This window comes from Lolium rigidum, chromosome 1 (assembly GCF_022539505.1).
Source record: "Lolium rigidum isolate FL_2022 chromosome 1, APGP_CSIRO_Lrig_0.1, whole genome shotgun sequence".
Classification (NCBI taxonomy): Eukaryota; Viridiplantae; Streptophyta; class Magnoliopsida; order Poales; family Poaceae; genus Lolium; species Lolium rigidum.
This window is the reverse complement of record NC_061508.1, coordinates 83,945,479-83,965,690: the sequence shown is the minus strand read 5'-3', so window position 1 is coordinate 83,965,690 and position 20,212 is coordinate 83,945,479. Positions and strand designations below refer to the sequence as shown.

The 20,212-nt window shown below is 48.5% G+C and overlaps 1 long non-coding RNA gene across 1 annotated transcript; it reads right to left on the bottom strand.

Annotated features, from left to right (window-relative positions):
• Window positions 1-2,785: 2,785 nt before the first annotated feature.
• On the bottom strand, window positions 2,786-3,802 carry LOC124676764. The gene is made up of 2 exons (XR_006993787.1): window positions 3,562-3,802; window positions 2,786-3,072 (listed from the first exon to the last, which is right to left on the bottom strand). It is a non-coding gene; the product is annotated as an uncharacterized LOC124676764 (long non-coding RNA).
• Window positions 3,803-20,212: the final 16,410 nt, after the last annotated feature.

The following is a 20,212-nucleotide window of genomic DNA, read 5'->3' as shown; positions in this document are numbered from 1 at the left end:
CCACTCCGTTGGCCGACAACAACGCCACCATGCTCCAAGACAGGTCATACACCAAATCAAAGTAGAAGAATGAATGTAAAAGGTTCATTCATACCTTATTACATGTTACATATCTTATCTTCTTAACCTCTTGTAAAATCCAAAAACAGTAAATGGTGGATTAGCAAGTAGTTATCTCATGATATGGATATAGCTAATATTTTGCCCATGGAACTCATATATGGGTACTAAATAACAACAGAGTTGTGGAAGAAGTGGTAGGAAGTTGCTCACCCTGGCTCAATGTGGAAGCGGACAAGCAGCACATGATCCTCCTATTGAACGTCGAAGAGGATGCAGAGGCAGAGCAGCAGCGAACTGAGTGTTGCCCATGTACCTCCCTAACAGAATATATTGTAAACTCTAGTCACATAACTGAGAGAGGGGTAACACAACTCTAGCTAAATTTCAGAAAAGAGAAGCTATTAGTAGACTGAATACTATAGAGAATCAACACTAATATGATGAGCTGTGTATTTTTCCATATCAGGTCCAGAAATTATAAAACTAAGAAAGGAAATAGTATAGGTATATACTGTAAATACCATGAGAAGCGAAATACATTTTGGGTTGCTTTGCGGCCGTTGAGTGTATAATTATCCGGAAGCATTATCAGTTGACAAAAAGGAAAAGAACACAACATATCATGCATCTTGCATCAGTCCCTCGCTTCCCTGGGTGGTCATCAACGCCGCCGGTCTCCCGTTGTACCACGGCACAGCGTAGTGAGATTTTGGAGAGGGGGCGGCGGGCAGACGTGAACTATAGATAAATAAAAGGGACATATATTAAAATGCAGTAGTAAAGCCTCAAGCAAGGGACATCCTGGCAACAAACATAAATGCAAAGTACATGATCAGGCAGAGAGGAAAGGCTGCACCTCATTAGCAAGAGATCCTAGTCGGGTATCTTGAAAGCAGGTCTGCATTTTCATACATAAGGAAATGATAGTCCTTTAGAAATAGTCCATCCATTAATTATGAAGAGAACACAAATGGCGCGTTGTATACAATCGATCAGCTCATCATAAAACAAAAGAATAAGCAAATAAGATGCCTACATGAAGTGTCTAGAGAATGCAATATGTAGTAAACCATGAATCTGAAAACAATAAATTAGCGTGTGCTATTGCTCCTGTTTTATATATATCATGCAATCAAATGCGAAAAACATGGAAATAATAAAATGTAATCAATCTTCAGAGCCAAAATTCGGACCTAAAGACAAGGAGAACTGACAACGGCGACAGCCATGCCCAGTGGATCCAGACCTGACCAAAAGATCAGAATGAACACTAACATAAGACTGGGTCCCGCAAAATTATCATGTGTTAATATACTGCATGAGAAAAGGAAAAAAAAATTGAGAGCCAGCAAAATTTTCAGTACATTTGTCAATACTTATTCATCCTAACTTTCAGACAAACTTCACCAATGCGTACTTTCATAACCTGATACACCACCAAAAAAAACTGTGCGTTCTCTCCACCTGCGGAGATGCTTCGCCCTACGTTTGTGTCATGCTAATTCCTCTTTCATACATTAGGGTCTAGCTTCATACGTAAGTAAAATATGGAGGCCGGTTTGCTCCTTTTCTTCTTTCTTTAGCAGCTTCTCTCTACAAATTTACTTTGGTAAATAGTACTTGTATGGACACACCCAAGGGGATCAGATCGGGAGGTTACCTGTGCGTGTAAGCTTGACGCGGACGAACGGAAGATTCTGAGTAAATCTTCCATCTCCAACTGCGCCTGCATCCTCGGCCGCTGCCCTTCCTTTGCCCTGCAGCTTCTCGCGTGCCCGCTCATGGCCGCCCTTCCACGCTGTACGGATCCACCCCGGCAACATGTGCTCCGTCATGCTTAGGACGAGGTCATCGAGCGGGGATGGAGGAGGTCGTGAGGGCGCCTCGCCGGCCGCGGCCGCCGTAGTCAGGCTGCTCGGCTTGCTCGAAGTCGTCGCCTTCCTGGCCTCCTACCGCACGGAAGGAGAGGTCAGCGACGACCTGCACTTCCTCCGGCGATGGGGACGCGATGAACTCGGCCTCCTGCCGGCCGGCAGCGCGAAGGGCGGCGGCAGAGAGAGGAAGAAGTAGGAATGGGAGGTGGCGCGAGTGGCGGCGACGGGAGGAGAGGCAGCGCGCGGGGATTGGAAAGTGGGGAAAAGGGGCTAGGGTTTTCACCGTGGGGAGGGTGCCTTTTATATGCTGCGGTGAAAACGAGTCCAATGCCTACTCTACCCCTGCGAGTGGAGATCTGCCCACGCGACCCTGACCGAACCAAGTCGCACCCACAGTCACCGACGAGCGGACCCGGCCGAAGGTGGGATCCATATGCAGCCTGAGGCGGGTAAAAAATGGTTGTTGCATGGGGTTAGCTAGTGGGAGGATTCGGTTGGAAAACCCACATCCAACGGACGAGATTGCCCAGGACATGAAGATCCGACGGTTCAGAAGCTAAGTGCGCTGTGAGAGCCCCATGGGGATGCAGCAATTATACCTTTAGACTAGATTTTAAAGTGCGCCTTGGCGCACGATCCCGTGGGACTCGTGTATAGATGGAGAAGTGATAATACTTTTTCATCTTTTGTGAATCAGTTGTAAAAATATAGCTCTTTCATCTTTTATAAGTGACAACTACTTGGCATGATTGGTGGAGTACTGGTTTGGACGAAGTGAGATGATGCATGAAGTTAAACAAAAACGCAAAAAAAAAAAAAAAGGTCGATGCCATCTTGCAAACACATGATTCAAGGCAATCTGGAGTTTTTCATAGTTTCTGCTTGATAAAAGACAAAACTAACACCTCCCAAAATTCAGAGATACAAACAATAGCAGTATAGTTCTCCAAGAATTTCAATATTCATCTAAAAAATTGCAACCCATGAACTTTCTGTACAAAACCAAAGCAAGCATAATAGTAGGCTACACTGCTGCCCAACGGAGCAACTTGAGTGGGAAGCAAGATATCCGGGATGTATCAACAATGCAATGGCAGTTGTGCAAATCCAAGTCACGGTTATACTGAGGTTCCATCTGTAAGGCAACAGCACAGATGTCTCATTAGGTATGAAATCATGCGAGCACACATGCTGCATTACTCTATGACTCCTAAGCCAAATAACTCTATGATCTAAGGCTGTGTCAACACAAATGCAAACAAAACATTAGAAAGTAAAATCATGGTTGGAGCATCAGTTTTATATCCTAATAGGTTCAGGAATTCTTGGAAAAGATATGACATAGGTTAACCCTCCCCAGCATGTTTTTTGTCACCATTTAGGCATAGATAAAAGAATAGAACCTGCTCAAACAAAGATGTTTATAAGGCAGAAATTATTGGCAAAGAAGAACCAAGATCATTACGAAACTTTGCCAGTAATTACAGAAAGCAGGTTCTTTATAAGGCACCAAATACTGACATGATACTACTGCTAGACAGAGATAAATAATCCTAGTTCATAAATGAATTTACGTAAAAAAAATACACTCAATTAACATAAGCTGCATAGTACTAAACTTCACCTCACGTGGAAGATATCATCGTTGCTTGTGAGTCTGCAAACAGGTAATAAACAGCTCAGCACAAATAAAACCTGAAGTCTATATCATAGTGCTTCTTATTGTGTATGGTACTATTCCATGAAAGTAAAATTACCCATGGCATAATCAGAAAGTAGGTATGAAAACACAATACATGACACTGATGCACTACATAGCTGATACATACAACATACGTTAGGACAAACAAAGAACAGTTCTGTGGCAATGACCATCAAATTAAACATAGCCCACCGGTGTCCCTCCCCTTTCCAGCTCCGCCTAGATCCCCTGGTTACAGACTTTAGAAAGGAAGTACCACAATATCATTTTTAAAATATAGTACTCTCCCCAATCCATAATAAATGTCATGCTTTTAGTTCAAATTTGAATAAAACCACAACACTTATTATGGATCAAAAGGAGTTGGTTAATTTGGCATGTTATCTGATGAATATAAACGGCCGTGCTTGAAGTGTAAGAATACATGACCACTTGCAACATAGAAAAAAAAACTAATTTGTTTGCACATATCAAAATGAAACAGATCTAGTGAACAATTGAGCAAGTTCGCATAATCAAAAGACTAATACCGATGGAATATTTTAAGATAAATTGAGCCACGTCAAGTTCTAGGAACTAAATATGCTAATTATCATAAGAGAAAGATACCATTCACCAAGATGATGAATACTGCACATAACGAGCACTAGAGCGAGCATGTGGCAAGGACTATAAACTCTTTGATCTTGTGGAAAATCTAGCCAAGATTATAAACTCTTTGATCTATGCGCTCCTTGGCTCGCAGCCCTGGTCTTTCGCACTGATAACAATTTTGTAATACACTTGATAATAAGCTAATTATTTCTAGGAATCAAAATGCACACTTGTCGGAAATAAACTTGCAGTAATTCAAGGCTACCAATGACTATGCTTGCATATGACTTTTCAAGCTAACATAGGACAATTAATTGCTCGCAGCCATCCTCAATGACCAAGCCCTTAATCATTCCCACATCAATAAATAAATGAGAGTATTTAATCGTGCTTCTCTTCCAACTTATTCCCAGCAATTTAGAAATCAGTAATTCTCACTAAATTCAATGATCCTATTATAACGCAGAAGTTATTTGCAAAGAAGAACCAAGTTCATTACTGAACTTTGTTAATAATCACGGAAAGAAGGTTCATTATAAGGCACCACTAACATGGTAGTACTAATAAATGTAAGAAAAACAATTTTGGTTATGTGAACAAACAAATACATCAGGATAGTTATGCAGGAGCATCCAAAATTCACAGGCACGTCCAGAATAGTCATATAAAGAGGACTAAAATAAGGAATGCAATGCAATCAGCGGCACCAACCATCAGAAATAAGCATCGAAAATACATAGTTTGCAGCAGACACGATACATGCAGCAAGGAAAATGTACAATCAGACTTGAAGAACAGTATAGCACCTGATTTGTTATGGATGAGAACATATTTTAAGTTTATTCTTATAAAAGGGGCATAGGCCTTATCATGTATAGATGCCAAAATAAAATTGAGTAGCAGAACATGTACATATAATCATATATCATATCTTACCTTCTTGCAATAGCAGATCATAGATTTGACATCGTCAGTGAAAATTAGGAGGGCATGTTCATGGATATGTAGATGCTTAAAATCTGTCAAATGAGGAATAAATTTATCAATATAAAGCCATGAAAATTAAGATGATTCAATTGCAAAAACAAATGAGGAAAATACAACAGATCAAAAAAATTGGCATTTTGTTTGAAATAGGAAAGTGCTTGGGGCTGTTGGAAAAACAAACATGGCGAGGACTATGCATTACTGGGAAATTAACATGATATGAACTATATTGCTGAGAAAGCTCAAATCAGGTGGTTATTTTGAATGGTCGACCTGAATGTTACCATGGTCTGCGTTCTCTTTGTTTTTTTAGAGGTGACCTAAAATAATTCTTGAAACATAACTATGAAGGATGTATCTTGAACCATCTCCATTGGCAGAACACATCGTTTTCCCCATCAAACAAACCAACTTCCTTTAAAATCCTATTCTAATGAAACATACAAACTAAAAAGCAATAAGCAGGGGATCTGCAACAATGCAAACTGAAATAAAATACTGAGGTCCACCAGGTGGAACCCACGACGCTAATAGCTATCAGAGTGAAATAACATAAATGTAAACAATATTAATGTTAAACAGGGAAGTCAACTATTGGTTCTGTTTGAGCAAGAAAAGGTGAAAAACTCCACAAAAAAAAGGATGAAAGAAGATAAATTAGAAACAGAGAGGAATTATCACATAGGAGCAGATGAAGCAAACACAATTAATTAAAAACCCTGATCGTGCATTAGAGCATGCAAATTTTCCTTAATAAAATGCCTTCAAGCTTTCCCTCTGTTTCTTCCCTGTAGGAATATAGTGAGATCACTAACAATCAAAGTACTGAAGTATCAGATGGTGAACAATCACAATATCAGGTTACAGATTAAAATGATCCATTTTGTTAATGCTACATTCAGGCAGTTGGTTTATTTAAAGTTTCATAACTGAGCAAGGTTAGCCCTTACATGAAAGCACATATCAATAGTTCTTATCGTGTTTTCTGTACAGGACAATCCATGTAAAGATAAAAGCACTCAAACTAATAGATATTTGCTCAGCTGGTACATGTCAAAAGGAAACACAGCTTTAGATTAGTCAGCAAAATTCATGGTTATCACCACTACTATTGAAATGTTGGACTCGTGGTCAAATAGAATTCAGTGTTGAATTTGCAACTCTCTAGAGCTAGATATGCACTGGGATCAATCGAGGAACTTCACCTTCTGTTGCAGCGGCTGTTTCGCTGCTTCTGGTTGCTGGTAATTGGGGTACCCTGCATAAGATCCATAACCATACATGTTAGGGTCTTGAGGTTGTCCATAAACACAATCATAAGCCTCATAATCTTGTCCATAGCCACCATAGTATATAGTGGTGACCGAGCGCATGGATAATAAATTGACGTCTAGTCGGCTTGGCGTACTACTGCTTGCGTCAGGATTCGCCGATGAGGAGAACCTATGATATCTGTAGTTCTCTGAGCAAGAGGGCATTGGCTGCAGCAGGTAGAGAGTGAGTGGTGGAGTTAGGTTCTGCTCATGCTGAGCAGGCAACAGGACGACACCATTGTATTTGTTACCTCTGTCCGCCGTAGCTGCAAAATGGAACGCAATAAAATGTCTCAACAAGAAGTTGCAAAGCACGTAACAGATAAGAGAACTGAATTTGTTAACCATGTATTTCCAGTCAAATAGATTTCAGATGACAACTACAAAGATAATATTGATCCAGTGAGCGCACTAGCATACTGCCAGAAACGCATGAGGCTACAAATGCTCAACTTTTTTCCTTTTAAACATCTCCCCGTCATTAACAGTTTCTACAGGAAGAATGTTATTCTCTCTGGGAGTGACAGACCATGGGCCAGGGGCAGGAAGTTCATTTGAAAATACATTTTCCTTATCAAGTAAAAGATAAATCTGGACAACATTAGTACATAATGGTATGTAGCAAGATTCTCGTTTGCTACTCAAATGGGCACTTGTTGATTTCCACAAACACAAAAGTTAAATCACTGAAGCATCAATAAACCAAGTATTCTCGATCAATAAACTAAGTAAAACACGGAATAATATAAAGAGGAAGAAAAGTACAGCGAGCAACTCGAACCTCCATCTGTCACTGTCCAGATCTGTTGTGTTCAGGTCGCACCAGCATCGTTGCTCCGGCCTGTTACCCTGCAAGCCACCATTGTAGAGTTGTAGTCTATCCTATGTGTGAGAGAGAAGTTGCAGGCCTCCTTTGAAGAAGAGGTGGAGGAGGGCAGGTCGTTGGGCCGCAGGACGGCGACATCGGTGAAGACACGGAGGTGGAGGAGCGGAGGGCCCTGGCGATGCGCCGCGGCAGTGCCTCCTGGTGGCGACCAGCCACTCTTCCTCCTCCAGCCATGCCACTGCTTCTGCCCTCAGCCTCTCTCTTTCTGCTCCAGCCATAGAGATGACCAGAAGAGAAGATGTTGTGACGGAGGAGAAGGGGATTGGTGGATGAAAGGCTTGGGGGATTGGAGCATGAAGGACTTGGGGGATTGGAGAGACAAACGAAGTGGGGATTGGGGGAGAGACGAAGGTGGATTGGAGGAGGGAGGACGGGAGGCGGCGGGTCAAGCCGGGTGGGACGCGGGCGCGAGCGACTGGGGGACGAGATTGCCACGGGATTGGAAGAGGAGGAGCTCGGGAGGGGATTGGGCAGGAGGCGCTCGGGAGGGGATTGGGCCCAGCAGTTAGGGTTTCCTCCGTTCAATTGCCCTTTTATACCAGCGCAGTAAAATAATGGACGGTCCAGATTTACTAAAGGTAAAATCTAAGGCTAATCAAATCTGATTTACCTAGTTGCCCCATGAGGGGGCATCTATTATACCTTTAGATACCACCTGTCCTACGGATCAAGCCGCTGCTGCTACATTAAAAAGGTCAATGTCTGGAAGGTCATACAGTGCTACCGTAAAAACTCTCATCAAGGATGACACTCACGTCTCCTGTTGCTATATTTGTCAAAATAATACATGCCATGTTTGAGCTCGCGTAATGGTAAATACGTGTTCATTCCTCCCTTTCAAAAGGCAATTTTTTAACTAGGCTTGATCAAAACAAGCAGCTCATCTGTTATCCGTTCTATTAGAACTTACTGTATAGCAGCAAACAGAATTCTTTTCTGAAATTTTAAACCATTTTATTCACTACAGCTCTCTTTAGCTTAAAGAAATTGCAGCTAATAAACATGGTTTCTGAATTCTGAGCTCACGTGCTGCGTACGACAGTCCCATATCTGAAGCCAATTACTCACTTAGGTTGCACAAAAGAAGTATATGGCCAGCCCGCAGTTCTCTTATCAACTATTAATTTTCCAGTGTCTACTCTATGCTATATATTGTACTGCCTTAAATTTCCCTGCAGGCAGGTGCAGGCAAGTAGGCAATTGCTAGAGAAAATAAAATCGCCAAGTACAGAGAGAAGTAACATACCGGCTGTTGATGCCCGAATCCACAGTCGCTTGAGCTCATCACCAGTCCACTCTGCGCTGCGTGCTCCCGCTGGCCACACAGCCTGCCGCGCGAATAAGCTTCCGCAGCTCCAGACGCACGGAGCTTCTTCCACCCCGCCCTCAGCTCCAACCACGCAAGACGTCCATGCTCACAACGATTGACCTCCGCGCTTGCGAGATGGACGGAAGCCAACTATGAACGGCACGGTTCAGCTCCTGCGCAGCAGCGGCCCAAACGCACGACATCGAGCGACAAGAGAACATGGTACCCGCCGCCGCCCCTATGACCTCTGCCCCCCTTCGCCTCCCCCACGGAGAGCTTCCCCTCTGACGCCAAAGCGCGCCGCGCAAATGGACTCTGCAACCTGTCGCCACACGGAGCTGCTCCGCCGCCACTCTCAGCCCCGCACGGCACCCATCCTGACAGAAATCGGCCTCCGCGCTCGCGAAATTGACAGCAAGCCAGTTGCGGCTAGCGGGGATCCGGGTCCAACACCGCAACAGCGTCCAAAGACAAGCAAACAGAAATGTCGCTGCCCGCTTGCCCCGTGGCTGACCACCACCCCCCTCCGCCAGTCCGCATTCGACCCCTGGTGCGCCTTCTGTGCGAAGAGCTAGCACCCTCTTCTTTATCTTTATTTTTAAGACCCTCTCTTCTTAATCTGGATTGCTCGATTTTTACTTTCCTTTTTCCTCCTTTGCCCCGGAGTATTAGAATTACCTTTTTTTTTGTGAAGAGTATTAGAATTACCCGTCTCAGTGTGGACGCACCTGCTGCCGTTGGCCGGCCTGTTTGGCAAACTATGTGGGCTATGCTTGCTGCAACGGCACGGCAAGCCACAGCTTATGTAATGTGATGTATTCCTCAAAAAAAATGTAATGTGATATACTCCCCCCTCAAAAAAATGTAATGTGATGTACTATGAAGGATCCACTGTATAAAAGTTTCCTCCTAAGCCACTAGATTTTTAACTTCTACAATAACATCATGACCAAAAATATTTACACGATTACTAATCTTCTGCTCACTAAATGGCACTAATTCATACTTAGTAACCTTTTCTAGAAATAAAGAACCACAGGCGCGGCGTGCCGCCGCGCCACTGCCTCCTAGTGTATTCTTAATTTCTTATGTGCATACGGGGGAAGAGTTAATTCATGGAGACGGATCGATTCGCGCCGGTCTTAGTTGGTTATGGCCCCTGTCAAACTCGACTCGCCTAATCCGTAGAGCAAAATCGTCAATCTTCGTCTTTCCTTTAAGAAAGCAAAAGACCATCCGCTTAATTGTCGTCGAAAATATATGCGCAAACATCTGGTAATATCTGTTCAACTATTTTGCTTATTATAATATGTTTATGCAAAGATTTTGTTCTTCCGGATGGTATATCTTCGTATACACAGGTCAGCCGGTTTACGACCATCATGGCACAATCGCCACACTCATGATTCGGGAACTCCAACCCTCCGAACAACATCAGTCGCCAGTCTCAGCGCCTCGCCACTCGCGACGCTCGGGGACTGTCCGATCGCCAGTTTTCGTGGACTCGCCTGACGCAACCTCGGCCAACACGGACTCGTCTAGCGTGGATTTGCCCGCCGCGGACTTGCCCGCCCTTGCCGACTCGCCTGTCGCCGACTTGCCTAGCGCGGACCCGCCATACTCAGGGACTCCGTCCGCCGCTGGCTCGCCGGTCGCCAGCTCGCCTAGCGCGGACTCGTCATACTCGAGGACTCTGCCCGCCGCCGACTCGCCGAGCGCCGGCTCGCCTTTCGCCGACTCGCCTAGCGCGTACTGGCCATACTCGGTGACTCCGCCCGCCGCCAACTCGCCCGCATGTTGCCAACTCGCCACAACGCGACTCAGTCCGCCGTGTCGACCTTGTCCACCGCGTCGACGCCACTCGCCATGCCACCGGCTAAACAACTGTTACCACCCGATTTTGGCCAAATCAGGAGGTGGGCCGTAAGTGAAGATGGGCTTGAAGGACGCACACGTGGAGCATCTTCGAAGCGGCTTTGCGCTGAGAGTTTGGGCCAAGTTGCCCGTGTATCTGTAACATATTAGATCGCATTGTAATTTAGATTAAAGAGATAGAGTCTGGCCCGTGCACGGTTAGGTGCACGCCTCAATTAGAAAGTCCATTGGACTATAAATATGTATCTAGGGTTATCGGAAAAGGGGGACAATCATCGTTCAACCAACACAAACCAATCTCGGCGCATCGCCACCCCATTCATACAAGGGTTTCTCCCGGGTAAGCACCATGCTGCCTAGATCGCATCTTGCGATCTAGGCAGCGTAAGTTTATTCGTTATCCTTGTACTGCTCGTGCTGAAGCCTTGTTGATGGCGAGCAGTACTATTTATCCTTAGGTGTTTAGGGGCTTGCATTGGTGCTTTCACGTGCATATCTGCGTGGCAATGCCGTCCCTAGACACCTTGCTGCCCTTACGTCGATCTAGACGTAAGGGCAGCATCTTGCTTGATCATGCTTAGTAGATAGTTGCTCCTTGCATCTGCAAGGATTAGTTTAATATCTGCATAGTTAGGCCTTATGCTGGGGTCGGACGATCCGGTGGTGCATTAGGCGTTGTTTACCGTCCCTGCGAGGGATGTTCCGAGGATCAACACATGTTGGTTTTTAGGCCTCTCGTAGGGGTAGTTTGCATCGTCTCTCGTAGCTGCTAGGCCCGATCGCACGTAGGACGTTCTGATTATGCGGTGAAAACCCTAAACTGTCGTGGATCGCTTTAGCTTTGTCCCGATCAAGCGGGATCCCCATGCCATTGCTAATCCATCAAGGACCATGGGGCGATCGGCTCTTTGAGCCGATCCACAGGAAAACCTGAGAGCCGATAAGGCTCGTATTTAATGTGCACGTGTCTACCATGCAGGAACAATCGAAGCACTAACACCTTCCTGACCAGGTATAGGTCAGGTGGCACGCCCTAGCAACCGCCAGGACACGCGCCAGAAGATTTGCGGGACGACGCGAGGTGCCAGGGATCCACTAAGCGGCCCTGGGAGCTTCCCGGCTCTTCGTGTTGCTTAACCAAGGCCCGTCGGGGGGTTCTGGAGGGTAACACATTCTGGCACGCCCGGTGGGACCTCTTCTGCAACATCCACGTCAACACCGACATCCGAGATGGAAGAGGAGCAGATCACATACAAGGATCTCCCCACGGAACACAAGAAGAAGTACGATGACCTGAAGGTCATCCTCGAGGCCGAACTCATCGGCTCCTTTGAGAAGACCCGGTCGCACGGCGTCAGGTTCAAAGGATTCGCACCACAAGGCATCCTCGATGGGTTGGATCTGTCTCTCCCTTCAGAGGGACGTACCAGAGCCCTGCGTCAGGAGATCAACTACATGGTGGCCCATTCACTGCATCGGCACTCTGAGAGCCTGGTGAACACTTTGGAGCGTGTTGCGCTCCGTGTGGTGCAAGAGATCATGGAGCGTCGTTACTCTCCTTCAGGACCTGTTCTAGGGACGTACCAGGGAGAGATGCAACTCCACACCAGGCCGCCTCTGCCGTACGCAACAGCGGCTCCACAGCAACAAGGCTCACCGGCGTACGTTGTCTACAAGGTTGGAGGGGATCCGGGCGACTACCAGTTCTTAAATGAGCCGCCCAAGGAGATCCCACATGGATACGTGTGCACGTACGTGCCGGACTGCAACAACTGGACGCAGGCGATCCAGGCTCCACCAGGAGGGATTGCCGGAGCAGGAGCAATTGTTCCGGCAGGAAGAACAACTGCAGCAGCGGGGAGTTTGGGAGCGGAAGCTGAGAAACAGGCGTGGCTAGCCAGGTATACCACCGCACCAGTCCAAGAGAGCTCAGCTGCCACCACCTCCACCGCAGATCAGATCAGCGCGAGTCTCGAGAGATCAGTTCGGCATCTTGCCGAAGAAGAAGGTAATCGGCTATTCCAAGCCGTACCCCAATGAGTTTGACCTGATCCCACTTGCCACCCAAGTACCGGCTCCCGGACTTCACCAAATTCGGTGGGTTGGAAGGGTCTAGCTCCATCGAGCACGTGAGCCGATACCTGGCCCAGCTGGGCATGGCTTCGGCATCGGATCAGTTACGGGTGAGGTGCTTCTCGCAATCCCTCACCGGTCCAGCTTTCGGGTGGTACACCTCTTTGCAGCCAAATTCAGTGCAATCATGGAAGCAGTTGGAGGAACTGTTCCACACCCAATACCATTCGGAAACTACCGAAGGCTGGTATTGCCGAACTAGCACGAGTTCGGCAAAGCGAGGAGAGACAGTGGCTGAGTACATTCAGCGTTTCAGAACTGTCAAGAACCGATGCTATTCGGTTCATATAACTGAGAAAGAGGCAGTCGAGCTGGCCGTGGCAGGCCTGGCGGCGTCGTTAAAGGATTTGACGTTCCAAGTCGAGTACAACTCGCTGACGCACCTGGTCAATAGACTGACCTTATATGAGCAGCGCCATCCAGAACTGTACCAAGACAAGTTCAAGCGCGCGATCAGCCTGGTCAATGCCGATGAAGATGAAGATTCTACGGAAGATCAGGAAGTTGCAGTAGCCGAGTGGACTCGGACGCCAGTACCTGTGTCCTGCCAATGGGTGAATCCACCAGGGCCTCCAAGAGGGTTGGACTTTGACGTGACGAAAACTGAACAGATCTTCGATCTGTTACTGAAAGAAAAACAGTTGAAGCTACCCGAGGGCCACAAGATCCCTACGGCACAAGAGATGAACAAGAGGCCATACTGCAAGTGGCATCATACGTTCACGCACACCACCAACGACTGCAAAGTACTGCGCGCACAAATTCAGATGGCGATAGAATCAGGCCGATTAACTTTCGGACAGTTTGCCATGAAGGTAGACAGGCGTCCGTTTCCGGACGTCAACATGGTGGACCTAAGCCACTCCATAAGAGAACCAGGGTTCTCTTTCGATGTCAATATGGCAGGGTTCGTGATTCGCCATGGCGCGGACAAGGCAGAGAGCAGCCACTCTCGTGGCAAAGGCAAAGAGGAGGCCGTTCCACGCGACCGGCCCCAAGATGATGATAGGCGGTACCTGACCGAGGAGGAGGTGAGAAGCATGCGGTATCAACGCCCATTATCTGTGCATCTCCTCAACAAATATGAGCAGCAGTACGACCGACGTCGATGCTACGACGAAGACGATGAGAAACATCGTCGGTCTGATGCAGAGAACAGGTGGTATCGTCAGCACAACAGGAACGACGACGGGTACGAACGTCGCGCTAGAGGGAGGTCTAGGGAACAAGACAACGTGGACAAGCACTGGAGCTGTCCCTTCTTCAAACATTGCTGGGACTCAGGAATGAGCCGATTGCCAACAATCGAGAACTGCCCAGAATGCACACAGCAAAGGAGAAGGACGAGCGAAGTTTCAGTGTTCGAGCGTCTAGGACCTCTCCCACATCAGAGTAAGCAAGCTGAGTCATCTCAAGAAGAAGACTTCGAGGAGTCAGATGGAGAAGAAGATAGGTATCACCGACCAAGGTGGTGCCCTGATGGACTCAGCCATTCTCAGAAGCGTCGGGTGCAGCGGCTGCGAAACTTGGAAGAAGCCGAGGCACAGTACCTATATACGTTGAGAAGAGCGCGGCCCGATCTGGCCGCGAAAATCCAGCAAATAGTGGAGACGAAGGCGCGCCCGCCAAAGAAAGTATGGCGCCCAAAACAGGCGAAAGCCGATGCACAGGCATCGGCTGATGCCGATGCAGATGCATCGGCTGACACAAACATGGTGTCCGTAGTCCTGACAGAGTAGCACGTCCAAGACATTGGACATACGTGGCAAGGCCGATCCCTGAGATCGGCCCTCAAAAAAATGAAAAATAAAGGATCTTATCTCCAACATGCCACGTAGCTACAGTGGAAATCCAAGAGGTTGCAAATCATCGCCAAAGCATTGCAACGAGAAGGGAGGCCGATTCCTGCAATCGGCCGAAATTATCCTCAACATACCTTCGTCTGTGTTCAGCATTGATCCAACAGATGCCTGAAGAGCCGATACCATCACTTACTTGACAGAATCGGCTCGGGGGGCACATAGGCACATAGATGGATAAGACACGAGGATACAAAGCTTGGAATGCATGCCAAACACCCAGCAGAACAGCTCAAATATGGGGGCCGATACATAAACAAATCGGCCGCAAAAAATCCAAAATACACAAGCACAGCCGATGCAGAAGCATCGACTTAAGAATTCAAAGCCGATGCACGGCCATCGACTCAAGGTATTGTTTCAGGCAGAAGCCTAATGGAGCAGTCACCGAGGTACATAGCGATGTTCTGCGAAGAAGTCCCTCGGTGGAATGGTTGGTGGCTCCATTGGCAAATCCTCGAGGTCAGCAGCGCCTGCGTAAGCATGCAGATCAGGTTCAGGCAATGAACATTCAATTGGCCGTGGCGTCTCTTCCTAGGGCTTGACCAAGGTGGCAGCTTCATCGGACATCGTCACCAGAAAACTGCATTAGTCTGCTCAAGGTGGTGAGTTGATCTGAGCAGCAGGACACAAGAATGGAGCTGGGAAGAGTTCAGGGGCCACTGCGTGTGAGGCTTTTTAGTTCAAGAGAGCTGCTGATCCTTCCAGAGCTGTCCTAATGCACTATCTCCTTGGGCGTAAGCTTTCCTGCCAAGTTTTGATGAAGAGCTGGAATGGCTTGGGTGGCAGCTCACCTTGGAGGTTCTCTGCTATTGACAGCCGATTCGGTTAAAATCGGCTAACGTTGCGCTACAGTTGGGAAGCCGATGACGACCCATGTGGCTGGTCCACTTCTGTGCTCGCCTGGACCAAGGCTCGGGGGGCAGCTAGCCCTAACAAATTCCTCATCCTGAAGAGTCAGTGGTGTTGAAATTGGCTAGCTCTGCGTCCTAACCATGCTGAACAGGAGAGCCCTTGCAGGGTAAAACCACCAGGGTTATCAGGAGGAGTTGGAAGAAGGAGCCATCGTCGTTGATCAGGCTCTAAACCAGTTCGTTGCTGCAAAGAAACAAACGTCACGAGGAAAGCTGTGAGCGAGTGACACCTGTTTTACAGGAGTATCGGCTTCAAGGTCAAGATTGTCAGCAACGGACTAAGGAGCTTTCCTGGAGGCGTCAACCCAGGAGTTTTGCCGTCAGAACGAACATCACGATCGGATGATTTTGAAATCTAAAGATCCAGGGGTCTCGAGGCTGCGCGCTAGACCTGTTCGGTTGGAAGTTTGGTTCTGAATTTCATGGGTTGCAAGTTAACGTTTGAGAAGGCAATTAGATCGGTATGACTTGCAATCTATTGGAAAAGCTGATGCATTGCCATCGGCTCATTGAGCATTGACTGAATTGACAATCGGCAGACTCAGTGTGAAGGACAATCGGCTAAATTATCATAAAGGAAATCGGCAAGATCAAATTGGGGAAATTCTTCATTGATAAACGAGATTTCTTACATAAAGAGCTGATTGCTCTCAAAAGGAGGCCCTAGGGGATACATTGCCCCGTCTACTACTGCTGGCCCTAAGCTAAGCTCCTATCTAGGGGCCATTGCTACCCTCATCGTCGTCGTCACCATCACCGGCGTCGGCGCTGCTCCCGACCGGCTCGTCGTCGCTGCTGTAGCGGCCGCCGGAAGGACCCTCGTTGTCTTCGTCCTCATCGTCAGCGTCGTCGCCTTCGCTGTCAAAGTCGCTGAGGCGCCCGGGCCAGGGGCAATGGCGTTTGGCCGGCGGCTCGTCGGAGGAGCTGTCGTCTTCCTCCTCCTCCTTCATCTCTTCGGAAGAAGTGACCCCGTCCCAAGAAAAGCGGTCGTCGTTGCTGGCCTCCACCGCTTCCTCGTCGGCAAGGAAGCGAAGGTCGCTCTCCCCGTCCGTTAAGGACTGGTCGTCTTTGGACCAGACGGAGGAGTCGTGGGTTGACTCGTCCCCGTCGGCTATGGCGCGGCGGATGTTGGCCATGTGGGCCTCCTGCGGGTCCCATTCAGGCGTCGGCTCGCGGGGGGTGGAGGATTGGGTGGAAAGACCCGATGAGGGAGAAGACGAAGAGGAAGACATGGCGGCAGAGGAGGGTTTTTGGAACGAAAGGGGATGGAGGAGGAAGCTACAGGAAGTGGCCAAATAAAAAGGGGAATATATGGTTTAATGCCTAAGCAGTTCCCGAAGGCGTGGTGCCAGAACCGTCAAATCGTGCAGAGAAGCTAAGGAGGCAAGACGTCATCATGAAGAAAACTGCCACGGTTCTGCCACGACATGACCCTTCAAAGAAACAGATGGTTTTGCAATTACCATTATCAAAACCAGGGGGGCATGTGTTACCACCCGATTTTGGCCAAATCAGGAGGTGGGCCGTAAGTGAAGATGGGCTTGAAGGACGCACATGTGGAGCATCTTCGAAGCGGCTTTGCGCTGAGAGTTTTGGCCAAGTTGCCCGTGTATCTGTAACATATTAGATCGCATTGTAATTTAGATTAAAGAGATAGAGTCTGGCCCATGCACGGTTAGGTGCACGCCTCAATTAGAAAGTCCCTTGGACTATAAATATGTATCTAGGGTTATCGGAAAAGGGGAACAATCATCGTTCAACCAACACAAACCAATCTCGGCGCATCGCCACCCCTTTCATACAAGGGTTTCTCCCGGGTAAGCACCATGCTGCCTAGATCGCATCTTGCGATCTAGGCAGCGTAAGTTTATTCGTTATCCTTGTACTTGCTCGTGCTGAAGCCTTGTTGATGGCGAGCGAGTACTATTTATCCTTAGGTGTTTAGGGGCTTGCATTGGTGCTTTCACGTGCATATCCGCGTGGCAATGCCGTCCCTAGACACCTTGCTGCCCTTACGTCGATCTAGACGTAAGGGCAGCATCTTGCTTGATCATGCTTAGAAGATCCGATCCGTTATAGTTGCTCCTTGCATCCGCAAGGATTAGTTTAATATCTGCATAGTTAGGCCTTATGCTTGGGGTCGGACGATCCGGTGGTGCGTTAGGCGTTGTTTACCGTCCCTGCGAGGGATGTTCCGAGGATCAACACATGTTGGTTTTTAGGCCTCTCGTAGGGGTAGTTTGCATCGTCTCTCGTAGCTGCTAGGCCCGATCGCACGTAGGACGTTCCGATTATGCGGTGAAAACCCTAAACTGTCGTGGATCGCTTTAGCTTTGTCCTGATCAAGCAGGATCCCCATGCCATTGCTAATCCATCAAGGACCATGGGGTGATCGGCTCTTTGAGCCGATCCACGAGAAACCTGAGAGCCGATAAGGCTCGTATTTAATGTGCACGTGTCTACCATGCAGGAACAATCGAAGCACTAACACCTTCCCGACCGGGTATAGGTCGGGTGGCACGCCCTAGCAACCGCCAGGACGCGCGCCAGAAGATTTGCGGGACGACGCGAGGTGCCAGGGATCCACTAAGCGGCCCTGGGAGCTTCCCGGCTCTTCGTGTTTCTTAACCAAGGCCCGTCGGGGGGTTTTGGAGGGTAACAACAACGCATGTCCGTCCGCCGCGTTGACCTTGTCCGCCGCGTCGACCCCTCTCGCCATAGCATGACCCTGTCCGCCGCGCCGACCTTGTCCGCCGCGTCGACTCTTTCCGCCTATCATTCGAGTCACCAAAGAGAGTACGCTGCCAAGCTGCAAGACTCACCACTGGCCGCCTCTCCCGCATGGGTAAAATCTTTATGCCTTTGTCAACCTTTGAAAGAGCGACTCGCAATGGCTAAGTAGTGCGGACGAGTATTCTCTAAGGTAGCGTTTGGTTCCAAACCAAAGGAGGGATGGGATGGGATGGTCCTAATTTTGTATGTGTTTGGTTGTAAATCAAGAGGGATGGTACCATCCACCTAACAGAATATACCACAAAGATGCCGACTCAAGTGATCCCTCCAAATTGGCCGGACCTCCTCATCCACATTTTTCCAATCGGTGGACCGTTCCTAATCTTTTTTCCCTGGCGCTAATCATCAACACGAGCCGCTCCATCGGAGCACACGGTCGCCGCCCCGTCGGATCTCACCGCTTCTGCCCAAAGCCACCACCCCGTCCAAGTCCGATCTCCACTCGCTAGGCCGCCGCTCGCCGAGCCGCCACCCCAAGCCTGCTCGCGTAAACCTCCGTGGCCGCCGGCCGATTTAGGCCTCGTTCGTTTAATACCTACGTGGCTTGGATTGATCTGGATTAGAGCCCGTTCCTGGTTTTCCTGCCCGGCGCGATTTTTTTTCCAGACATCCAAAGTTGGCTCTTCGCTTACTCCTTGCCGGTAAAATTAGCCCAGTCAATCCCGTCATCTTCTATTAAAATGATCTGGAAAAATTCCAGCCCCACTTCTGGAAAAAGTTTCCCGTCCACGGCCGCAAGAAAAGCAAGCGCAATAGGTGTGAAACGGAGACTATCCGAACTGTTGGAGACATGCCAGTGATTAGAGAAAAGAAATTACCGGGAGTTGTTCGGGTTTGGGTGGAGAGTTGGGATTCACCCAATCCACGCCTGGATGGAATCCAGGTTTGGATTCAATCCAATCAAAACGAACAAGGCCTTAGGGGAGCTACAGCCGGCCGAGACTAGGGAGCCGCCGGCGGCTGGGAATTGGAGTGCGGCCACGGGAAGGCGCCTGCCTCAAGCTCGCCCGCTGCCTCAACCTTCGTGGCCGCCAGCCGATTTTAGGGGAGCCGCGGCCGGCCGAGACCACGGACCTGCCGGAGTGCCGCCATGCAAATCCGTCTGCCTCAAGCTCGTGGCTGCTCGCCTGGGCACGACCGGCAATCCGTCCAAGATTGGTAGGCTGGCAGCCACCCAGACCGGCAACGACGGTCGCTGCTCCCTATGCCATCTACAACTCTGCTAATTGTTGTTAATGACTCTTAAGATAATTCTTAGCCTTGCTGCTGACCATCTAAGTTGATTGCAGCTGGTTCTAACCGCGTCCTGGTCCTTCCGAACCAAACAAAAGCCAAAAAATGGACCATCCAAGATTCCCATCCTGAAGGTGTGGATGATCTCATCCCATCTCTACGAAGCCATCAACAGAACCTCGGATCGTCCACGAAAAACGCTAACCGAGTGCCATCATTGGAGTCGCATGCACGACTGGCCTTCCGGGCCAAGACAAATGGCAGTGCTACAAATACAGCATCCTGCCCTCCTCTACAATAGGAAGTGCGACTCGCGGAGGCCAAGTACTGCGACTAGGTAATCCGCAAAACGGAGCCACAACTCGTCCAAGAAGAACGCCCAAACGAGAGCCTCCTTTGGGGTCGCCATGCGACTGGCCCACCGGGCCATGACGAGTTGGCGCGCTACTGAACAGCGCATTAACTTTGCCCTCATCTACGTTAGGTAGCGGCGACTCGCCATGGCCATGTACCGCGATTGGGGATTCCGCAGAACAAACCCCAAGTTCGTCCAGGGAAAACGCCGAGCTGAGAGCCTCCTTTGGGGTCGCCAAGCGACTGGCCTCCCGGGCCACGATGAGCGGGCGCGCTAAAACATGAACATCGCACGAATCACAAGTCCTTGTTTTACATCAATC